The sequence below is a fragment of the Eumetopias jubatus genome, unplaced genomic scaffold (genome assembly GCF_037043125.1).
Source record: "Eumetopias jubatus isolate StellerSeaLion01/CBP00866 unplaced genomic scaffold, mEumJub1_p1.0 scaffold_9, whole genome shotgun sequence".
Taxonomy (NCBI): Eukaryota; Metazoa; Chordata; class Mammalia; order Carnivora; family Otariidae; genus Eumetopias; species Eumetopias jubatus.
The window spans coordinates 78,411,032-78,431,573 of NW_028274815.1; the positions used below are offsets into that span (position 1 = coordinate 78,411,032).

General features: G+C 46.9%; 1 pseudogene; it reads right to left on the reverse strand.

The window, feature by feature from the left end:
* Positions 1-2,245: 2,245 nt before the first annotated feature.
* On the reverse strand, positions 2,246-14,636 carry LOC114209724 (large ribosomal subunit protein eL19 pseudogene; annotated as a pseudogene).
* Positions 14,637-20,542: the final 5,906 nt, after the last annotated feature.

Below are 20,542 nucleotides of genomic sequence, written 5' to 3' on the forward strand. Positions count from 1 at the left end.
ACAACAAAATACATAGTTGCCTTACCTGCATATAGAACATTACCCATGATACCATATGGTAGGCCATAAAACAAGACTCAATAAATTTAAAATGAATTAATTCAAATAAAGCACATTCTTCAACCACAATGGAAGTAAGTTAGAAATCAGAAGTATAAAGTATTTGGGGAAATTTACATACATGCAGAAATTACATAATGCACTGCTAAATAACCAATCAGATCAAAGAAGAAATAACAAGAGATATTATAACATACTGTGAGATGAATCAAAACAAAAACGCAACACAAGACATGTGAGATGCAATTAAACACTGCCTAAAAGAATGTATACCTATAAACACCTACAGAAAAAGATCTTAAACCAATATCCTAACTTTTCACTATATGAAACTAGAAAAAGAAGAGCAAACTAAACAGAAAGCAAACAGAAACAAGAACATAATAAATATTAGAGCAAAAATTAATGAAATATAGAATAGGAAAACATTTTGAAAATCAATGAAACAAAAGTTGATTCTTTAAAAAGATGAAGTTGATAGACCTTCAGCTAAACTTAATAAAAGGAGAGACGATTCAAATTACTAAAACCAAAAATGAAGAGCATCACTACAGATCTTAGAGACATAAGAAGGGTAATAAAAGGATATTACGAATAATTATATTCCAAAAAATAGATAACTTAGATGAAATGGACAAATTCCTAGAAAGACCAAAACCACTGAATTTGAATAAGAAATAGAAAATTTGACTACACTTATAATAAGAAAAGGGACTGAACTAGTCACTTAAAATTTCCCACAAAGAAAAGCCCAGGCCCAGATATCTTTACTGTTGCATTCTATCAAACATTTACAGAAGAATTAATAGCAAACTTTCTCTTTCCAAACTGTTCTCCAAAAAACAAAAAAAGGTAACAACTCCCAACTCATTCTATGAGGCCAGTATTATCCTGAAAGCCAACCCAGACAAAGACATCACAATAGAAGGAAACTACAGACTGGTATCACTTATGAATATACACACAAAAATTCCTGAGACAATACTAGCTAATCAAATCCAACAAATATGAATGTGGGTTGGTTTAATATATGAAAATCAATTAATTTAATGGCTGATCCTTGAGACAGAGACAGCCTACGGCAATTGAAAAAAAAAAAAATCCCAGCAAATCCTGAGGGAGAGAACCTGATTTCCAGAGTTACCACATTATTAGATTCAAATGTCCAGTTTTGAATCTATCCCTAAAAAAAGACCCAAGGCAGATCTGTGGACAAAGACTTTAAAACAAGTGTCTTAAAGATGGTCCAAGAACTAAGATGTGGAGAAAGTCAATAAAGCAATGTACAAACAAAATGGAAATATCAATAAAGGAGGAAACCTAAAAAGAAACAAAAATAAATTCTGGAGCTGAGAGTACAATACCTGAAATGAAAGAGTCACTAGAGGGATTCAAGGGCAGATTTCAGCAGGCAGAAGAAAGAATCAGAAAACGTGAAGACAGGTCAATAGAAATTATTGAGTCTGAGGAAGAGAAAGAGAAAAAGACTGAAGTAAAATGAACAGAGCATAAGGACACCAGCCAATAGACAAACCTATGCATTGTGGGAGTCCCAGAGGAGAAGAGAGAGAAAGAAGCAGAGAGAATATCTGAAGAAATAGTGACTCCAAAGTTCCCAAATTTGATGAAAGACATGAATATAAACATCCAAGAAGGCAATGAACTCCAAACAGGATGAACTCAAAAATACCCCATTGAGACACATTATAATCAAAGTACTGAAGCCCGAAGACAAAAAGAATCATGGAAGCAGCGAGACAGAAGCAAGTCATCACATACAGGAGATTCTCAATAAAGCAGATTTCTCTCAGAAAGTCTAGAGGGCAGAAGGCAATGGGCTGATATAGTCAAAGTGCTAAAAGGAAAAAATGTCAACCAAGAACCTTATATGTGGCAAAAATGCCCTTCAAAAGGGAAGGATAAATTAAGATATCTCCAGATAAACAAAACCTGAGCTCATTACCACTAGACCTGTCCTGAAAGAAATATTTGTTCAAGGGTGTCCTGCAGGTTGAACAAAAGGGCGCTAGACAGTAATTTGAAGCCGTATGAAGAAATATCTTAGTAAAGGTAAACACACAGGCACATGGGTTTGTAACTCCACTTTTTGTTTTCTATATGATTTAGAAGACTAATACTTTTTTTTTGGCAGATATAGGTTTTATTGAATGACTGATCTACGTAATTACTGAGGCCACGATGTACAGACAAAAGAGGGGGAGTCTGAGTTCTTGGCCTCTTCCACCTTGGACAGAGTCATGATAATTTCCTCCTTCTTGGCCTGGAGCCATTCTTCAAGGCACTTACATGCTTTCTTGGTCTTACACCCGCAGGCCTCAGCCTGGTCAGCCAGAAGCTTCTTGTGAGCCTTGTTTGACTTCAACTTATGGATGTGTTCCATAAGAATCTGCTTGTTTTCCAACATGTTACCTTCACTTTCTGGTACAGGCTGTGATACATGTGGCGGTCAATCTTCCTAGATTCACAGTATCTTCTAAGCAGCCAGCACAAAATTCTCATCCTCCTCATCTAGGTAACCTTCTTGGTCATCTGAGTGCTGGCAGTAGCCTTTCATTCCCCTATGCCCATATGCCTGCCCTTCTGGCGGGGCCAAATTGTTTTTCTGCCATGGAGCCCAGGAATGGATAGTTAGAGGGTCCCAGATGATCAGCCCATCTTTGATCAGCTTCTGGATCTGCTGATGGGAGTTGGCACTGGCAATTACATCGGTCTCACTAAGATCCAACCAGACCTTCTTTTTGCCACAATGGAGGACACCAGAGGAAGCCTCTTCCAAAGCCCGAGCATACTTAGGGCAGCAGCCACAGTGGTGGAAAGAATGAACTCCAGTCTAATACATTTTTTATTTATTTTCATTTTTTGAAGAGAATTAATCTACCTCTTTGGTTTTTTAAAATTATTTTTAAGTAGGCTTCCACACCCAATATGGGGCTCGAGCTCACGACCCCGAGATCAAAAGTCGCATGCTGTACTGACCAAGTCAGCCAGGTGCCTCACTGTTTTGTTTTGTTTTTAAGATTTTATTTATTTATTTGAGAGAGAGAGAGCACGTGCACAAGCAGGGGGAGAGACAGAGGAAGAGAGAAAGGGAGAAGTAAACTCTCCGTGGAGCAGGGAGCCTGATGCGGGGCTCAATCCCAGGACCCTGGGATCATGACCCGAGCTGAAGGCAGATGCTTAACTAACTGAGCCACCCAGGCGCCCCACACTAACAAGTTTTCAAAAAAGCAATTAGTAGTCTAAGAGCTCATAGTGTTGTAGTTTTGGTTTGTAATTCCTCATTTTGTTTTCTACATTACATAACAGACTGAAGTGTTTTTAAAAATTATTAGTTTATGTTTTTGGACACACAGTGCATAAAGATGTTATTCTGTGACATCAACAACTGAAACAAATGAAGACAGACATGTAAGGGGCCTGGGGTTTTGTTTGTTACTGAAGTTAAGATGGTATAAATCCAAATTAAAGTGTTACAACTTTAGGATGTTGTGTTATTCCCATGGGAACCACAGAGAATATAGCTATGGAATATGTACAAAGGGAAAGGAGAAAGGAACTGAGATGTTTAAAATCAACTAAACACAAAAGAAGACAGTAATGCATGAAATTAATGATAAAAAATCTATAAGATACAGAAAAAAATAGCAAAATGACAGAAGGAATTTTTTCCTTGTCATCCTTAAAAGGAAGGCAATTCTGAAATAAGTTACAACGTGGATGAAACTTGAGGACATTTTGCTAAGTGAAATAAGCCAACCACGAAAAGACAAATGCTGTATGATTCCACTACTCAGAAGAGTCAAAATCATAGAGACAGAAAATAAAATGGTGGTTTTTAGGGGCTGAAGAGTGCTGTAATGGGGAGTAACTGTTTAAGGGGAACAGACTTTCTGTTTTGCAAGAGGAAAAGCATTCTGGAGATGGACAGTGGGGATGGTTGCATGACAATATGAATGTACTCAATCCCACTGAACTGCACACTTAAAAATGGTTAAGATGATAAATTTTCTGTCGTGTGTACTTTATAACAAAAGAAATGAAAAAGAGTGCACATAAAAAACTTGTCCACCAATGTTCACAGCAGCGCTATTTATAATAACCAAAAAGTAGAAATAACCCAAACGTTCATCAATTGATGAACAAATAAAAAATGTGGTATATACCTATAATGGAATATTATTCAGCCATAAAAAGGAATGAAGTACTGATTCATACTACAATATGGATCAACTCTGAACACTATGCTGGGTGAAAGAAGCTGACACAAAAGACCACAACCTCTATGAAATATCCAGAATAGGCAAATCCCTAGAGATGGAAAGTAGATTGGTGTTTGCCTAGGGCTGGGGAGTGGGGTGTGGGGGAAGAGAGGTGAAGTGGGAAGTGACTGCTACTGGCTACAAGGTTTCTTGGGGGGAGATGAGTACGTTCTAAAATTAGATTATGTTCATAGTTGCACAACTCTATAAATACTCTAATAAAACCTGTTGACAGTGCACTTTAAACAGGTGAAGTTTATGGTACATAAATTCTATGTCAACAAAGCTCCTGGATTTAAAAAAAAAAAAAAGTGTTACCAGAAAAAAGAAAAAGGGTGAGATAAAGAGCTTTTTGGAACAGAAGACAAGATACAATTTGTCTCCAGCAATCCCACACTAAAACAAGTACTAAAGGAAGAAGGATATGATCTCAGATGGAAGCTTGGAGACGTGGGTAGGAATGGAGAGCAATATATACGTGAGTAAACCTGAGTGTGGACAAGAGGGGTAGGCAGTCTGGATTTCAGCCAGAGGCCCTGTGCAGATGGCACAAATGTGTGCCCTGGCCCTGCTCTCTCTCCACACAATGTTCCATTTCCTTCCAGCCCAGGGCCTTTGCAGATGCTGTTCCCTCTGCTTGAACATGCTCTTCCCTGCCCTCACACCTACTTTTTCTTATTCATTCCTACTTATCCTCAGTTCTGTTTCCTCAAGAAAACCGATGTGCCCCTTCAGGATGACCCAGGACCTCCCACAACACACCTCCTGTTCACAGCACTTGCCAGTCTTAATCATTATCTGTTGCTGCATGATTCTTTGATCCAGTTCTGCTTTATAGATTTAAGCCTGCTTACATTCCCTATACATTTAATCAATTTTTCCTTTTCTTGGGGGAAAAAGACGAAAATAAACTGTGACTTAACTATTGTTCTCTAGTGAGTCACACCAGGATCTGCCTGTACCTTTTTTAGAAAAATAAGTTTCACATTACTGAGGCAAATGGAATGTGTAATGCTTGCAAAGTTCCTGTGAGAAATCTCTCTTCAAAAATTGTGGCAGTTTAGTGATTCATGATGGATATTATTATCCTCCAGAGCAGAGGACTTGACCACTGCACCCACCCCAAAGTGACAGGGGTGTCAAGGCTGGACTCATCACAGCCATTTCTCTGACACCTAGATGTGTGTGCACAAAACCTTCTCTACCTGTCAGAAAGGACAGGGGGGAGAAAGGGATAGATCCACTTTGACATTTGGGAGAAAAGAAAGCCAAGAAGTCTTATGAGCAAAGGGTTGAAACCAGAGAACTCAGATACTGAGTCACGGTGCTTTGAGTGGAGCAAGAGGGGAGAGTAAAGAAATATACCGGGTGGTCAGTTTCCAAGCTTCCAGGATCCTGTAATTGTTTATCTTACTAAAATTAGTCTTGGACTAGAGAAGCAAGTCATCCCTATCAAAACTTGAAGACCTACTCCTTGAGGATAGGGAACATGCACCTGCAGGGTACTGCCATATAACAGGTGCTCAATAAACCCTAGTGAATGGATGAAGGGATGAAAGAAAGAATGAATGAAGGAACGAACGAATCAGAGGCACTTATAACACTTGCTAGACAAAAGAATCACCTCCTGATAAAAATGGACAACATCAACTACCCAGTCAATTCCCAAGGCCACCTTGCACTCCACTTAGCTAAACTACACCACACTTCTTCAGCCTGAGCTCTGCTTGTCCACGGTCTTCCTTTAGACATTACTTAGGGACAACCATGCAGAGCTGAAGTTCAGTGGCCTTCAGGAGCGAAGGAACATGGATGCAGAGGACATCCCTGCTCCAGATGCCTTGTCCCCATTCTCAGGCTTCCCTTTGGCTATGGGCTGGGCAGGAACAGCGAGGAATTGCGGAAAGAATGAGGCACTGGCCATATTTCACTGTGCTGTTTCTTTGCAAAGAAATGACGAGTTTCATTCAAACAAACTTGGTCGTCCACAAGACAAACAGCACAGTTTTTAAGCACGTAAACAAGTATCTTATGTTAGATAACCTACACCATTTTTCTGAAATTTACATAACAGTTGATTTTATGGTATTCTGAATCCTCGTAAGTTGGCAAACTGATAAGCTACTTAGCTGGGAATGCATACGGTGCATTATGGAGACATGCACACATGAACCTGTGTTCACACATGAAGCCTAAGCCTTTATGAACACTCCTCAATAAAACTTATGTCTCAGACTGTGGTGCATGACACATCCAGAAGTGAATGCTTGCATATGAGATTTGAAGAACACTAGTTTAGACATTCTTGGGTTATTAAAGTGAAAAAAATGCTATTAGAGACATCTACAAAACTATTACTTCAAAAATAGGTTAAGCATAAGAACTTCAAGCTTTGCAACCTTAATGTAGATATTGTATTTGCACAGTTCTTGGGAAAACAGAATATAAATTCACTCTAATGCCGAGATGCTGTGTAACTTAGAAGCTTTCCATCTTGGAGGGAGAGGTGCACCTTGTGCGGATGGTGGCACACACATCTGACAAATGAGACACTGGAACCCAGGGCACAGGGAAGCTTTCTCAGGGCTGGGTCACGTTTAACTTCATCAGTTTACTGAGATAATAAAGTCCCCATGTCTAAAAAAGATTTTATTTATTTGAGAAAGAGCAAGAGAGAGAGGGAGTGTATGTGCGTGTGCACATGTGTGCATGAGCGGGGGAAGGGGCAGCAGAGAGGGAGAAGCGGACTCCCTGCTGAGCATGGAGCACAACATGGGACTCGATCCCAGGGCCCTGAGATCATGACCTGAGCCAACGTCAGACACTTAACCGACTGAGCCACCCATGCGCCCCAACAGAACTCCCTTTTGAAATGCACGTGTACCAAAAATAACGACACGAAGAAAGTTCTTACAGCTTAATTTATCTAGGATGTTACATATGTGATTGGCATTTCTGTAGCACGGCAGATGCAGAGCTGAGATTTTTTTTTGTTTTTGGTAGGAAGTCATGCTCCAAGGGCTATTAATAAGGAGACATAACACCAGCCCTCATTCTGGCCCACTCAAAAACAGGCAGACTCAGACACCGAGGTTGAATAATTATCAGTAAAAAGGTTTTTATGAAACAAGAACAATGATGAGGGGGACTTCCATGCACAGGGCTTTACATAGCACAGAAGCCTGGGTTCACAAGGAATCCTAAGTTGCTGGGTTACTGACCCTTTGTAACAAAAGAAGAGAGTGAGGCTCAGTGGGGTGGACCACCTGCCCCCAAGTCCCCGAGCGTCCCCCACATTGCCAAGATGGATGCTGCTGAAGGTGCACCATCTACATCCCAAGACCGTCCAACCAGCCCAAGTGAGCTGCAGACAGGACAATTGCCTGGGCTGACCGAGGCTGCCATACTGGGCAATCTCCATCCGGTGAACGAGACATAGGACTCGTTTATCCTGAGCAAAGCTGCCCCGGTACCGCTGTGACAGAACGCAATGCCCTGAGAGCCACACAGCGTCAGAGGATGCGGTCAGCTGCGGGAGGGCAGCCCCCACAGCCCAGTCCGTCTGCTGCGGACAAGCCCCCCGGTGCTGGGCCCTGAGGGACGGGAATAATTCTAATGGCCTTTCACTCTGGCCTCTGCTATCTTCCCACCCCGCAAAGTGTACAGACTGGGCCATGTGGACCCCAGTTTCAGGCGTGGCACAGGAAGAGTAAAATGCTCTGTTTTCCCAGTCCTTTTCCCCTCTCCCTTCCTTTCATTCCCCCCACCCCCACTTCCGCTCCCTGCTCCTCCCTCTCAATATATGCACGCAAACAAAGAAAATCATTATTTCGCCCCAGAGTTCACACAATCCAAGGAGATACATTAATGCCTGCAGTGAAGGTCATAAGCATACTAGGAAACACAACAATAGATGCTGAAGGTCTAGTCTTTTGCCCCAGGGGGTGGCAGTTGCGGCACCCCCCCCCACCCCCCATCTCTCGTGCTCCAAAGCCCACCTGGGCTCAGACCTGAGGCACTGCTAAAAGGAAGCCACCCTCTGGATGCTCAGTAAGCCTCCCACGCTTTTGTCCTGCTGGAAACCAGCCGCAGGCAGAAGAGAGGAACCTTCCCTGTCCCATCCCCCACATCCCACGGTAGCTGAGGGCCCTCGGGACACCACTGAGTGCGGACCCAGAGCCTTCTTCCCTGTCTCTCCAAGCAGCCTCACTGGGCCTGGCCCCCCCTGCACCTCCTGGCCATGAGGAAGTGGGGCCTCTGCCAACCGCAGCGCCCCTGAGGCCCTGCAAGCCCCCGGGCAGGGGTGAAACCCACGCACTTGTTTCTTTCACTCCGGTGGGAAGGCCAGGGCTGGGGGCGGCCTGACACTGCAGGAAGCTGGTCCCAAGCCGGCACCTGCCTCCTTCTAAGTGGAGTCGCTGCCAAATTGCTGAGGATGAAAAATAACAAACCTGGACTTTGTTTCACTGGGTTCTGCACAGAGGCGGGCAGAGGGCAATGAAGGGATAAGGCTGCCTTTTCCATCTGGGTAGGGGCTGATCCCAGGAAGAAATAAGATCCAATGCTGAAAAAAATCCCAAGCGGATTCTGAGCCTAACACAGCCAAGTCCTATGCCTCCCTCTTGTTCTGGCCCCAGGAACACTCAGCACGGCCTGCCCTCCTTGAAGTGTGCCTGCAGAGCAAGCGGCCACTGCTGGGGACACATTCATCTCTGCCACCAAACACGTGCTCCTTAGCTTTGGATTTCTTGTTCTTTGTTCTTAAAGACCCATCATGTTCTCCCAGGTCGATGAAAGGTTTTGTGGTCTGTTTTCCTAGGACCTTCCAAATGCCTGTGTTAGTGGGGCACCTGCTTACCCCACTCCCCGTGGCAGTGACAGGATTCCCAGCACCCCCTGCTAGAGACCACACTGGCAGGTGCACAGACCACACCACTGGAGAATGCACCAGTTGCAGCCTGCTGGCAAGCCTCCCCGGCCTCTCCCCAGCACAGCGCCACCCTCCCTGGCGATGTCCTCTCTGATATCTGCAGCTGAGCCACTTAGGAGTGATAGACTCCCAGCTTCACAATGCCACCTGAGTCAAGTTTGTCCAATGTCTAAAGGCTGTGTAACCAGGACAGTCAGCAGTTTCCAGGCAACGTCTGGAGGGTTGGTAGAAGGCTCTAGATGACAAGTGTGATTCTGTATTATCACTGAAACCAAGGAGCAAGCGGGCAGCAGGGGGTGGGGGTGACTTCTGAAGATGGTTTTAAGAAAGTCCTAGCTTGCTTTTGTTTTCCAAAATGCATCTATATAAAGTTCTAGTTAGACAGTTCATAATTTAAATAATAAAGCATGAGCCATTTATGTGATGGTGACAAAAGAAAGCAGTGAGTTTAGAGAACTTGGGAAACAATCACCAAGAGCTTTGAAGGTTTTTATATATACTCGCCTTTGTGTGCCTTAGAGGATGAAGGCCTCTGCCTCGATGCTTGCAGGAGTCAGCTGCTAAGGGTTTAGCCTTCTCCTGGAAGAGGGACAACAGGCTGGCAGGGTCCCCTGGACCCTGTAGGCAGCTGAGGGGACCATGTGGTAGAGTGAACTATTGAAGGGCCAGATCTGGCCTCAGGGCTGATGTCTCAGAGGTCCCAGCTAGCAGCATTCTCCCAGAGGCATGAGCTGGTCAAACCCAGTAAGACCCACAGCAGCAACCCACTCCTGCTCGAGGCCAGCCTCCACCAGCTACACTGAGCTCCAAGCCCACCCCAGCGCTGCCTGCCAAGGCCTGCCCCATCTTGGGGTCACAGTGCTGGATGTCCCTAGGACCGAGAGGCACACTGAGGAGGAGGAGGAGAGGAAGATGCACTCCGGGCCAGGCCGCTCACACCTCTGTACCACCTTCCCAGTGTGAGCTCCATGGCACGGTTTGGACATCTTAAACCTCTGCTCAATTTCAAGAAAAATGTTCAGGAATTTCCTTTCTTTGCTCTTCGTTGCAGTGCCCAAGCCATACATCCCTTGGGACATGGGAGAACCAAACCAAAAGGCCAATAACACCACTGGTGCTTTGCTATTATAATGGAGTCTATAAACCCCCAAGAGAAAATCTTTTATGCAAGGACATCAAAGGGCTTTGTGTCAGGGCCCTGGGCTCATTTTATTCAAAGGGAAGAGAATAAAGCAGGTCCCAGATCCCAGATGGCTCATGCCTTCTCTCATTGAATGCTCACAAACTTCTCTGAATTAAACAGCACATCTCATCTCCTTTTTGCAGGTGAGAAAACAGAATCAGAGAAGTTAAGCAACCAGTCCAAGATCACTGAGCCAGGAAGTAGAAAATCTGACCCTCAAATCAAAGCCTGTACCTCACCCAAGTGTGAGCTCTTTCCCATGAGAGTAGCTGCCTCCTAAGAAGTGCAGGCCAAGAGTTGGAGTGATGGTCAAGCTATCTCCTCTCTGGGCTGACAATCTGGCAGTGTGTATCAACAGCCCTTGACATCTTTTCTGACCCAGTAACTGCACTTCTGGGAATCTGCCCTCAGGAGATCATCAAGTACCCTGGAACAGGGCACAGCAGTACCCCAGGAACGTTCCAAAAGCTCATCAGCAGGAGAATGGTTATGGTGTTGGGACACTGCCATATGAGGGAATGCTAGGTAGTCCTCCAAAATCGCATTACACAAAAATACTGATTGACACAGGAGAACAGGCACATTCTCTATGCTAAGAGTGGCGAAGAGCCGTGCTTCCACAGGTGGCTCTGCAGGCCCGCCACCTGCAGGCCTGCCAGCACAGATGTGGCTTGAGTCAGTCTGGGGTGGGGCCTGAGAGTCTTGTATTTCTACCAAGTCCCTGGGTGATGCCACTGATGCGGTCCACGGACTCTCCTTGGACGAGCACCGTGTTATAAAATAGTGCGTGCGGTAAAACCCCTTATTTTTTTAAAGCCTCTGGTTGCATAAGAGGAATACAGGCAGGACCACAAAGAGATGTGACCTGCAGTTATTTCTGGGTCATGTAATCGTATATATTTTAAGCTTTCCTTTTGTGCTTTTCTAGGTTTTGTAATTTTTCCGATTGAACCTGTATTTTGTCCATAATTAGGAGAAGCTCCGATAGTTTCTTTTTTTTTTTCTCCAATAGTTTCTTTGGAAGACAAGGCAGGGGCTGTAAGACCAGGACTCAGGGCCTTCTCTCCCTGAGTCTGGGTCTCCTGACCTGGCAGCCCGAGGAGCGGCTAGAGCTGGGGCAGCTCCGGAGTGCAAGTTCCTGCCCAGGGCCGGGCACATGGCAGGATCTCATCCGCTAGAACCAGGAGCTCGTTTATGAGAGGCTGTTCCTGCCATTTCCAAGGTACTTTCACCCTTGTTCCCCGTGTCTCCATATCGTTTCTGTGTCCGAGCTGGAGGGAAAAGTACCACTGTGGAGCCTACAGAGCCCAGCACAGCAAGGAAGGCAAGCCTCTTGGCCAAGGCTGCCAGGCACGTCCATGCAGGCTGGCCCACAGCGAGCTTCTGTCACAGGATGCAGCTTCCCTTCTGGTTCCACTGCGCCTCCTGTCCCTCTGGCGGGCCCCTCCCACTGTACTCTGGCCCCCCTGAACTGCCCTGGAACAGCGATGCAGAACCGGGGACCCTGAGGGCCTGCCAGGAAGCCAGCTGGGGAAGACCCCCCGGTACATAGGCCACTTAGCCTCTCCTCTAGAGCAGCCCGCACAAAGTCCCTCTTGGGATTTTAAAGATATCACAGTGTGGTTTTCCTCAAGTACTATTTTGAACATTCGGTCTGTTTAAACACAAAGAGAAAAGATGGGTTCATTATCAATAAATTCTTTTCAGCCCCAAAGGCGGTCAAACCAAACAATTAATGGCCTCAAAGCTCCATGGAGCATTTAAATTACTTAGAGTAGTGATTTATAATATATATTTCTATTTCTACGATTTATTAGTAAAATAAATTTACTACTATTTAGAGTAGTAAATAGAGCAGCTACTTACAAGGGTCAGAAATGAGTTAGGTAACTCTAAAATCTCCCCTTGCTATGTGTTGTTCAGAGTTAGCCTTTACAAAGTGGTAAGTGTGACATCTGTATCTGCTACTTGCTTCCTATCCCAGAGTGACATTATAAAGAACCCAACAGCCATCATGAATTACATGGATTGTAACCAAAACCAAAACCAAAAACCAAAAACCACCACCACCCCCCCAGAAAGAGTAGCTGTGGATCATGCTGCCACACTGAACGTTTTTTCACCATTCCTTCCACTTGAACACAACTCTCTGGAAACCGCAAAATGACACCCAAGGATAGGACCCAGGCTAAGAATCAGGAGGCATCCTGCACAGGCTGCAGGCAGAAGTCACTCCGCCTTGGGCCACAGGGGGCTGGTCACCCTCGGCATGTCCCGGCCCATCCTCCCAACTCCCAGAGATGCAAAGTCCCTGCACTCTGCTGAGGAAGGTCGGGGCTATCTCTGACAGAGGGCAGAGGGGAAGGCCCCAGCCAAGAGGGACAGCGCAGGAAAGAAGAGGGCGAGCCCAGAAGAGTGAGCATTATCCCACTTGTGCTATCAGCCGGAAGGCACTGGGCCAACCCCGCTGAAGGTCCCTGCGGCCTAAGAAGTAACACAAAGACACAGACACACTGTAACAGGTTAAGAGAACGGGCTTCTGCTGTGCTGATGGAAGTAAAGAGGTGCAAGTATCCGCATTTATAAAAAAAAAAAATTAAAAAATAAACATAACAGGAACCAGGAAGGCAATGGAAATGACACATCTGCCCATGGCAGGCTTGCACTTTGGACATCTGCAGCCGCCAAGGATTTGCCCTCATGCGCATGCATGACACCTTTCGTCACCACACAAATGTGGCCTGCTGGCCTGTTCACTTGCCTCTGGTCAGTTCTCTCTCAGATCTTTCATCAGCCAGCTTGATCCCGGGTTCAGCCACGAGCCCCCAAACTAGCTTCCTGTTTTTGAGAGCAAAAGCCAGAATGCTCCAGTGAGCTCTCCGAGTTGGAGAACATTCAGGTTTGGGGTTAGATGCGAAGATTTGAGGAGAGTGTAAAATTACTGAACACAAATTCTGGGTCTGCACTTGTTTGCCTTTGTTTCTTTTGAATTGTGTAAGAATACAGGTAATCTTATTTTAATGCCTTTATAAGTCTAAAATCGCCTTGCTAGCTTAGCTGTTAAAACAGTATTCACTTCGTTTTTAAGTTAACTTAGAAAATAGTTGATTTAGACGACCAGTACAAATGCACCGCAGAGCAGAAATCTGTTAAGTTACTTTTCACAGTTTTCCCATTCTGTTACAAGCTGCTGACGTTCTCTACTGAACACGGCGCTGGCCCTGAGACTGAGCTTAGTAAGGGCCAGGCTGCGTGGGATGCGGCTTTGTGTCCTCAGCACCGAGGGCTGTGCCAGAGCCCAATATGTGGTTACCGACTTACATGAATGTCTTGGAAGCTTCATTCTTAAAGTGACCACAAACCATAGCTTCTGCTTTTCTGAACTACTTCGTTTTTATCATCACAAGGAGAGATAAGGTGGTACGGCAACCTGGGCTACACCCATGGCCACTCTCCCATGGCTTGCTCTTGGCACACGTCAATAATCAAACACAGCATCACTCTCAGAAGGGCTCCCCACACAGGACTCCAGGGAGCTACTGCTGGTTGCTTGGGGCGGCCACACCACTGGCAGAAATGGTGATGCATCTCTAGAATGCGTCTAGCCTTGGCTCGACCAGTAACTAGCTACTAACCGGCTGAATGACCTGGAGTGAATCATTTCCCGCTCTGGGCCTCAATCTTCATCATGATAGCAGTGGTTTGGACTCATATGTGATCTCGAAGGGACCATTAAAGTTACTTCTGAAAAATAAAGGTCTGTAAAATTGACACAAATTTCTTTTTCTGTGAAGATGTGTGATTCGGCCAACATATAAAACCCGTTTGAGCTGAGGACAATGTATAGTGAAGATACGTTTTCTTTTCTTTCTTTTTTTAGAAAAAAGATTTTATTTATTTGTCAGAGAAAGAGACACTGCATGAGCAGGTGGGGAGGGGCAGAGGGAGAAGCAGACTCTCTGCTGAGCAGGGAGCCCGATGCAGGACTTGATCCCAGGACCCTGAGATCACGACCTGAGGCAAAGGCAGACACTTAACCGACTAAGCCACCAGGCGCCTTCGAGTTCTCAAAGTACTGCTTGTTTGTGATCCAGAAATGGAAGTTCAGTGGTAATGCCACCCTCCTGTCTGGCCCATCCCCCTTACCTCCCCCCTGCTCCCCCACGAAGCCACGGGCAGCCATGCCCAAAACTCAGCACACCTGCAAGGAATTCCTGCTCTCCACCTCCCACACTTGTCAGCAATTTCCACCACCACCCCAGGCCCTGGGAAATCTCTGTGCTTGTCGGGCACCCTGCATCCTTCCTGGGAGCCCCTGGCCGGTCATCACATTCTTTCTTACACATCTCTACTCCTGGACCTTGTGCTTCTTAAGGGCAGACACAAGCTCTTTTCATCTCTGTAGCCTTCACACCTACACACAGTAGGTGTTTTGTAAATGTGTGCTCAATGCGTGAGGCTCACCAATGATGCACCTAAAATCCAAGGGCAGCATGCGTTAGGTAACAAACCCATAAACACTTTTAAGGTCTTTCACTTTCTTAACTTTCTTTGGAATGTCTAAGAAAAAAAATATTCTCAAATAGTTGATTTTATTTCAGCCATTTGGTAAGATTGTCTGACAAAGTGCTCCTGTGTGATTCAGATGTGGGGGCTGGCTGGGTTTGACATAAATATCTTCCTATGCTGTAATCTAGAGACATCACGCTTGGAGAGTAAGGACATGGAGCAATATGAACTTACATTTGGCTGGTTATGTGAAGATATCTAATATTCCAAATTATTCCAGCCTCTCTGTATTTTGAAGACCTTTAAAAAGCAGCAGAATCCCCATTTTCTGAAATATTTCCATGGGACTTGGGTATAGTACATAAATGCCCCACAACATTTAGCAATTAATGACTTTTGCAGTCTCATGGGTCATAGCTGGCTTCCTCAATTAGACTGTGAATTCTTTGAGGACAATGCCAATAAATCTGGTTATTTCTGTATATCCCAAGGTGCCAAGTGTGCAGCAGCTGCTTAATAAATGCCCGGTGATGAACACAGTGCAACATATAAACCATGTACTCCTCCTATTGGCCAGGGTCATTTGCAGACACAGGACTCGAGTCATGAAGGGAGAACGGCACACATTCTTTACTTGGCTGATGCACAGGAAAGTGACCACAGAAAGGCAGGTGTGCTGACCTGGCAAGACCTCGTGAACACGTTGAGAACCTTGGGGATTTCTCAAATTCCACCTTCTAGTGAGCCAAAGCCTGATGATGATGGCAGCTCACCATGTGCCAAGAATTGCTGTAAATACTTCATATACGTTTACTCTTTAAATATTGGCTGAATTGAGTACTACGAGTGTCTCGTCCATGCCGGGCAACTCTGAGTCGTTAATCAAGGGAAGAATCACCAGGTGGCAGTGGGCAAAAGCAAGAAGCAGGAGCACAGCACGGGGCGGAGTCCCGAAGTCTCTGCCCCCCCCCCATGAGCCCACAGACCACTGGACTGCTATTTCTAGTTTCTCCCCATGGACTAGGGCGTTGCAGCAAGAAGCGACCCTGAATGCCTGATAGTCACACTGGGCTTCGAGGGAGGACAGAGGTGCTGGGGAGCCCCCTCCCCAGAGCTCTCTCTGGGAGCTGCATCAGCTAACCTTGTGGCCAAATCTGACACCCCCATTGCCATGCAAGGGAGGGACCCACCTGTCCCTACTGACTGCCCCTGGGGACCAGCAACCTCAGCATCGCCCGGGAGCTGGTGAGTGGTGCAGACTCTCAAGCTCTGCCCAGGCCTATGGGCTCAAAATCCCCACTGCAACAAGACCCCCCAGGTGATTCCTCTGCATGCCAAAGTTTGAGAACCACTGCTTTAGAGCAGTTGTTCCCGACCCTGGTTGCATGTCAGAATCACCTGGGGAGGTTTTAAAACTCCTGATACTCAGGTCATGCCCCAGCCCAATTTCTGGCCATGGGACCCAGGTGTCAGTATTTTCTTAGTGATTTCAAACGTAGCCAGGGTAGAGAACCACTATTCCGCAGGTGTGTCAAGACCTGTGAGTACGGCCCTCACATCATTAGGTGAGCCTGCAGGTGAGTCACACGACCCACGTGTGAGGACACGGTGCTCGCCCACAAGGACAAGGAGCTGTCGCAAGCCTGGTGCCTGCGCCGTCCAGGCAAGGAAGTGTTTGTGGCCTCCAGTGTATCCTGGTCCGTGACCTCGCGGTGGGAGCTGAGCACACAGCATCACTGGTTGGGGGAAGAGGGCTCTTCACACTGATCCAGCCCCCTTCTGAGGTGCCTCTTACAATACATGCTTAGGGTAGCCCAGAAAGATCTATGCCCTACTTGTGGCTAGGCTGCACTCAGAAGGGCTGGAAAACTGGACTTCTGGAGGAAGGGACAGAAAGCTTTCCAGCCCCCAGGGGAGGGCCAGGGAACAGTAAGGGTGATGCAGCTAAAGCACAAACTGGGGGTGGAGTGGGGAGCACATGGCTCTGCATCCAATGCTACAGACTCCACTAACAAAGGGTTTTCCTTTAAGTTACTGAAGTTCGAACAAAGGAAAACTGAGGACTGCAGCCTCTTAGGAACAGAAACCCGTGCAGCAGGGGAAGGTGAAGACCGTTCAGGCTGCATGCTACTTCAAATGGTTGGCAGAGGCAGCAACTCCATTCCTGGGCACCACTGAACAGGGAGGGCGCAGCAGGGGTGGAAACCGTGTGCGCTCACGGACTTAGTAAGAACCTGCCAAGGTGTGCCTCTCAGTCCATGCTGTGGCCCCATCCAGGAGCTACAGCGATGGCCCAGGTCAATGTAGCTGAGCCCCTGACAAGAGTGACTGCTGCAGGGACAGGCACACAACTTATTTCAGGCCTGAGAGAGTCAGAGAGTTTATGGAACTGTTGAAAATATTTCTTTTCTGTTGGGTCTGGGAGGATGTGAGTCTAGAGAGGAAAGCAGCACCAAGACACGAAGAGAGAAAAGCAAATGCACCCACTTTCTTTAGAGTCCTGGATCCAGCTATTCCTAAAGCCAGCTATCCATGATGTTCCACTTACATGAGCCACAAAGTCTGTCTCTCTGGCTTTTTAAATGCCAGACCAGCCTTTTGCAAGCCTTATGTACAAAAGAAAGAGTCCCAACTAGTTTTCTGCACAAACAGGGACTGGGTGAGTGGTGTCAAACTATCTGAACCCTCTGAAGGCACAGACATGCGTTGTTTGGCTCTACTTTGAGATCTGTAGGACAAGGCGGTTTGGTATACTTTCAGGACAGCTGCATCCAGGACAGGCTGGGACACAGGATAAAGCAGGTATCAGTGAGTGAAGACCAGGTTCATTGTAGATTTGCATAGGGGCAAAGGCGTGATCCCTCTGTGTCAAGAGTCACCACCGAACAGCCCAGCAGCCAGCAGAATAAGCAAACTCTAAGCTCTGTGCCATTCCCCGCCTGTGCCCATGGTGTCATGAGGGCCTCACCTCTTCCCTCTGGTGGAAAACAGCCTGGCAAAGGATGAAGGGCAAGGGCCTTACAGTGACACAAACTCAGGTGGACACAGGCAGTGGCAACAAGATTCTTGGGTGGAAAGAGGCACGAGGGGTGTTGAGGAAAGCGAGGCTTCCTGTGTCCAGGGGTGTCCTGAGCCCCTGGAGGAGCAGGGCAGGAGAAGAACTTCCATGCCTCAGGGTTGGCCTGGGGTAAGGCAGGTCACCGAACTCAAAGGGACTATGACGAGGGAGGCCTCAATGCCACCCGCAGTGACTGGCACAGAAGAGGGAGGACAGAGGTCTTGACAGGTCAGGGCACCAAGCACCAGCAGCATTTCTCCCATCCAGATACCAAGCACCACAGGCCACCTCCCAGAACACAGGTGCTACTTCCAGCTGAGGGCTGGAAGAAACACTACACTGGCTGAGATTAAGACTGGTGACCATACACCTCTGGGAGCTCAAAGCACAAAAGAAACTGAGTTGTAGGAAAACCAAGCTGTTTCTCAGCGCCTACCCTGGTGGCGTGTCTCAAGACCTGCACCTTGGGGGCTCTGCCTGGGGCAGAAGCGATCGCACCTTCCTCCCGGTGGCCCCATTCCACCTTGGGGAGAATGCGTTTGTACAAGGCTAACGCAAAGTGCAACTTGCACAAAGAACCAGAAGTGATAAAATTCTCCGCTGAAATAGAGGGGAGCACTTGTGATGAGCACCGGGTGATGAATGGAAGCAGCAAATCACTATATTGTACACCTGAAACTAATATCACACTGCGTGCTAACAGGAATTTACATAAAAATTTAAAAAACCCACAAAGAAATAGAGGGGAAAAGCTGGGTCTGCACTGGAGCCCTGGCTGTCACTTTCCAGCCTGGCCTCAGTTTACCACTTCTCACCAGACCTGTCACACAGGCTGCTGTGGAGGACAGAATGAGGTGATGTAATGCATAAAGGAAGGATGGAGCTAATGGGAGGGATCATTGCTCACTGTTATTTTTGGCATCTCTCAGAATGCAGCACATGGGCGCCCACCCACACCACCTCCACACAAGGCCTGCTCTGGCTGTCCCGTCCCTAACTCGTGCCGCCCACAGGAGATGCTCTGTGGCTGGGGAGCGGCCTGTGCAGGGAGGGAGGGACGGGTGGCGGACCCACGGGGCAGGAGCCACCTGGAGACCCCGGCCAGCAGAGGGCGTGAGGGGCCCCGTGGGTTAGAAGCTGGTGCCCGGCAGCAAAACCCTGCCTGCCGCTGCCTGCCAGGGTCTGAGCGGCACTGAGGAGGGCGAGCGGGGATCAGCAGCAAATGCCCTGCACGGGCCAGATGACTCAGGGGCCCGCAGAGCTCACAGAGCTAGGAGTGGAGACTGGACACAACACGGAGGTGGCCACGTGGAACCACGGACCCATCACAACCTCACGTGCCGGCCCTAAGCAAAGAAATGTGCAGGGGCTGGAAGCAGGTGAAAAGGAGTGTAAGATGGGGTGGGGAGGGCTGACTGGAAGGCCACCCTCTCCCACAATGACTGACAGCCAGCTTGCCTGGCCACACCACCAGGACATCCCTCTGCCTCATCCCTGCCAGCCAGCCCCACTCATTGGAGAGAGAAAAGCAGGGATGATGCTCTGAGCCCCCCACCTGTAGGCACCTGAAAAATGGGAGGGTGAACCTGAGCTTTCCAGAGAGTGGTGCCCTGACCTCAAATCCCAGAAACAAGAGAACAAAGAGTTGGCTTCAACTCACAAGAAGGGGAGTGAGAGGGCGCCTGGCACAGACAGGCGCGAGAGTATGGGGAGGGGGTCCGTGTCCATTAGGCATCTGTACCACAGGACCATGGGAAGGAAGCTGAAGCCCAAGATTAGGGGCTGCACTTCATGGAGACGATTCTGTCAAGACGGAGACTGAAATCCGCGGCTGGACAGTGAATTCAGTGATTGAGTTCTCCAGCAACTGCAAGAAAGGGCTCAGGGAACATGGCATCTTACCTCCAGACTAGGACATCACCCCCTGCACACCAGGGCTGAGTTAAAGGCCTCTCCTTCACCTTCACGGGAAGGAACTGCTAACCCACGATGTTGGTGGAAAGAAAAACTGCATTTTTTATTATGCTAAAACACACAGCAGCTGCATTTTTAGTTTCTCAGAAGAATAAAAGCCAAAAGCCATAGTGATGCTATTGGAAGAATATTTACGGTTCAGAATAAAATAATTATTAAAAAATATGATTGACAGAGTGTGATAAGAGGTTAAAAAAAAGTTAACTCAGTAAAGCGTCAGAAAGAACCGAAAATGCAAATGAAGCTATGGCCTTTAGAAGCTTAGAATTTCAGAGGTGGTAAACACTGCAGTCTTCACTTGACAACTAACCATTTTTCAAGCAATGGAATTGAAGCTGAGAGGTTCTACACTATAACTTGCCCAGGGACACAATGAATTAGTAACAAAACAGTCCTCTTAGCTAATCAAATACGATGATTCAATGTGATTCAAAATACTTTTATTTATTTTTTTATCTTTTTTTAAGATTTATTTATTTATTTATTTGACACAGAGAGACACAGCGAGAGAGGGAACACAAGCAGGGGGAGTGGGAGAGGGAAAAGCC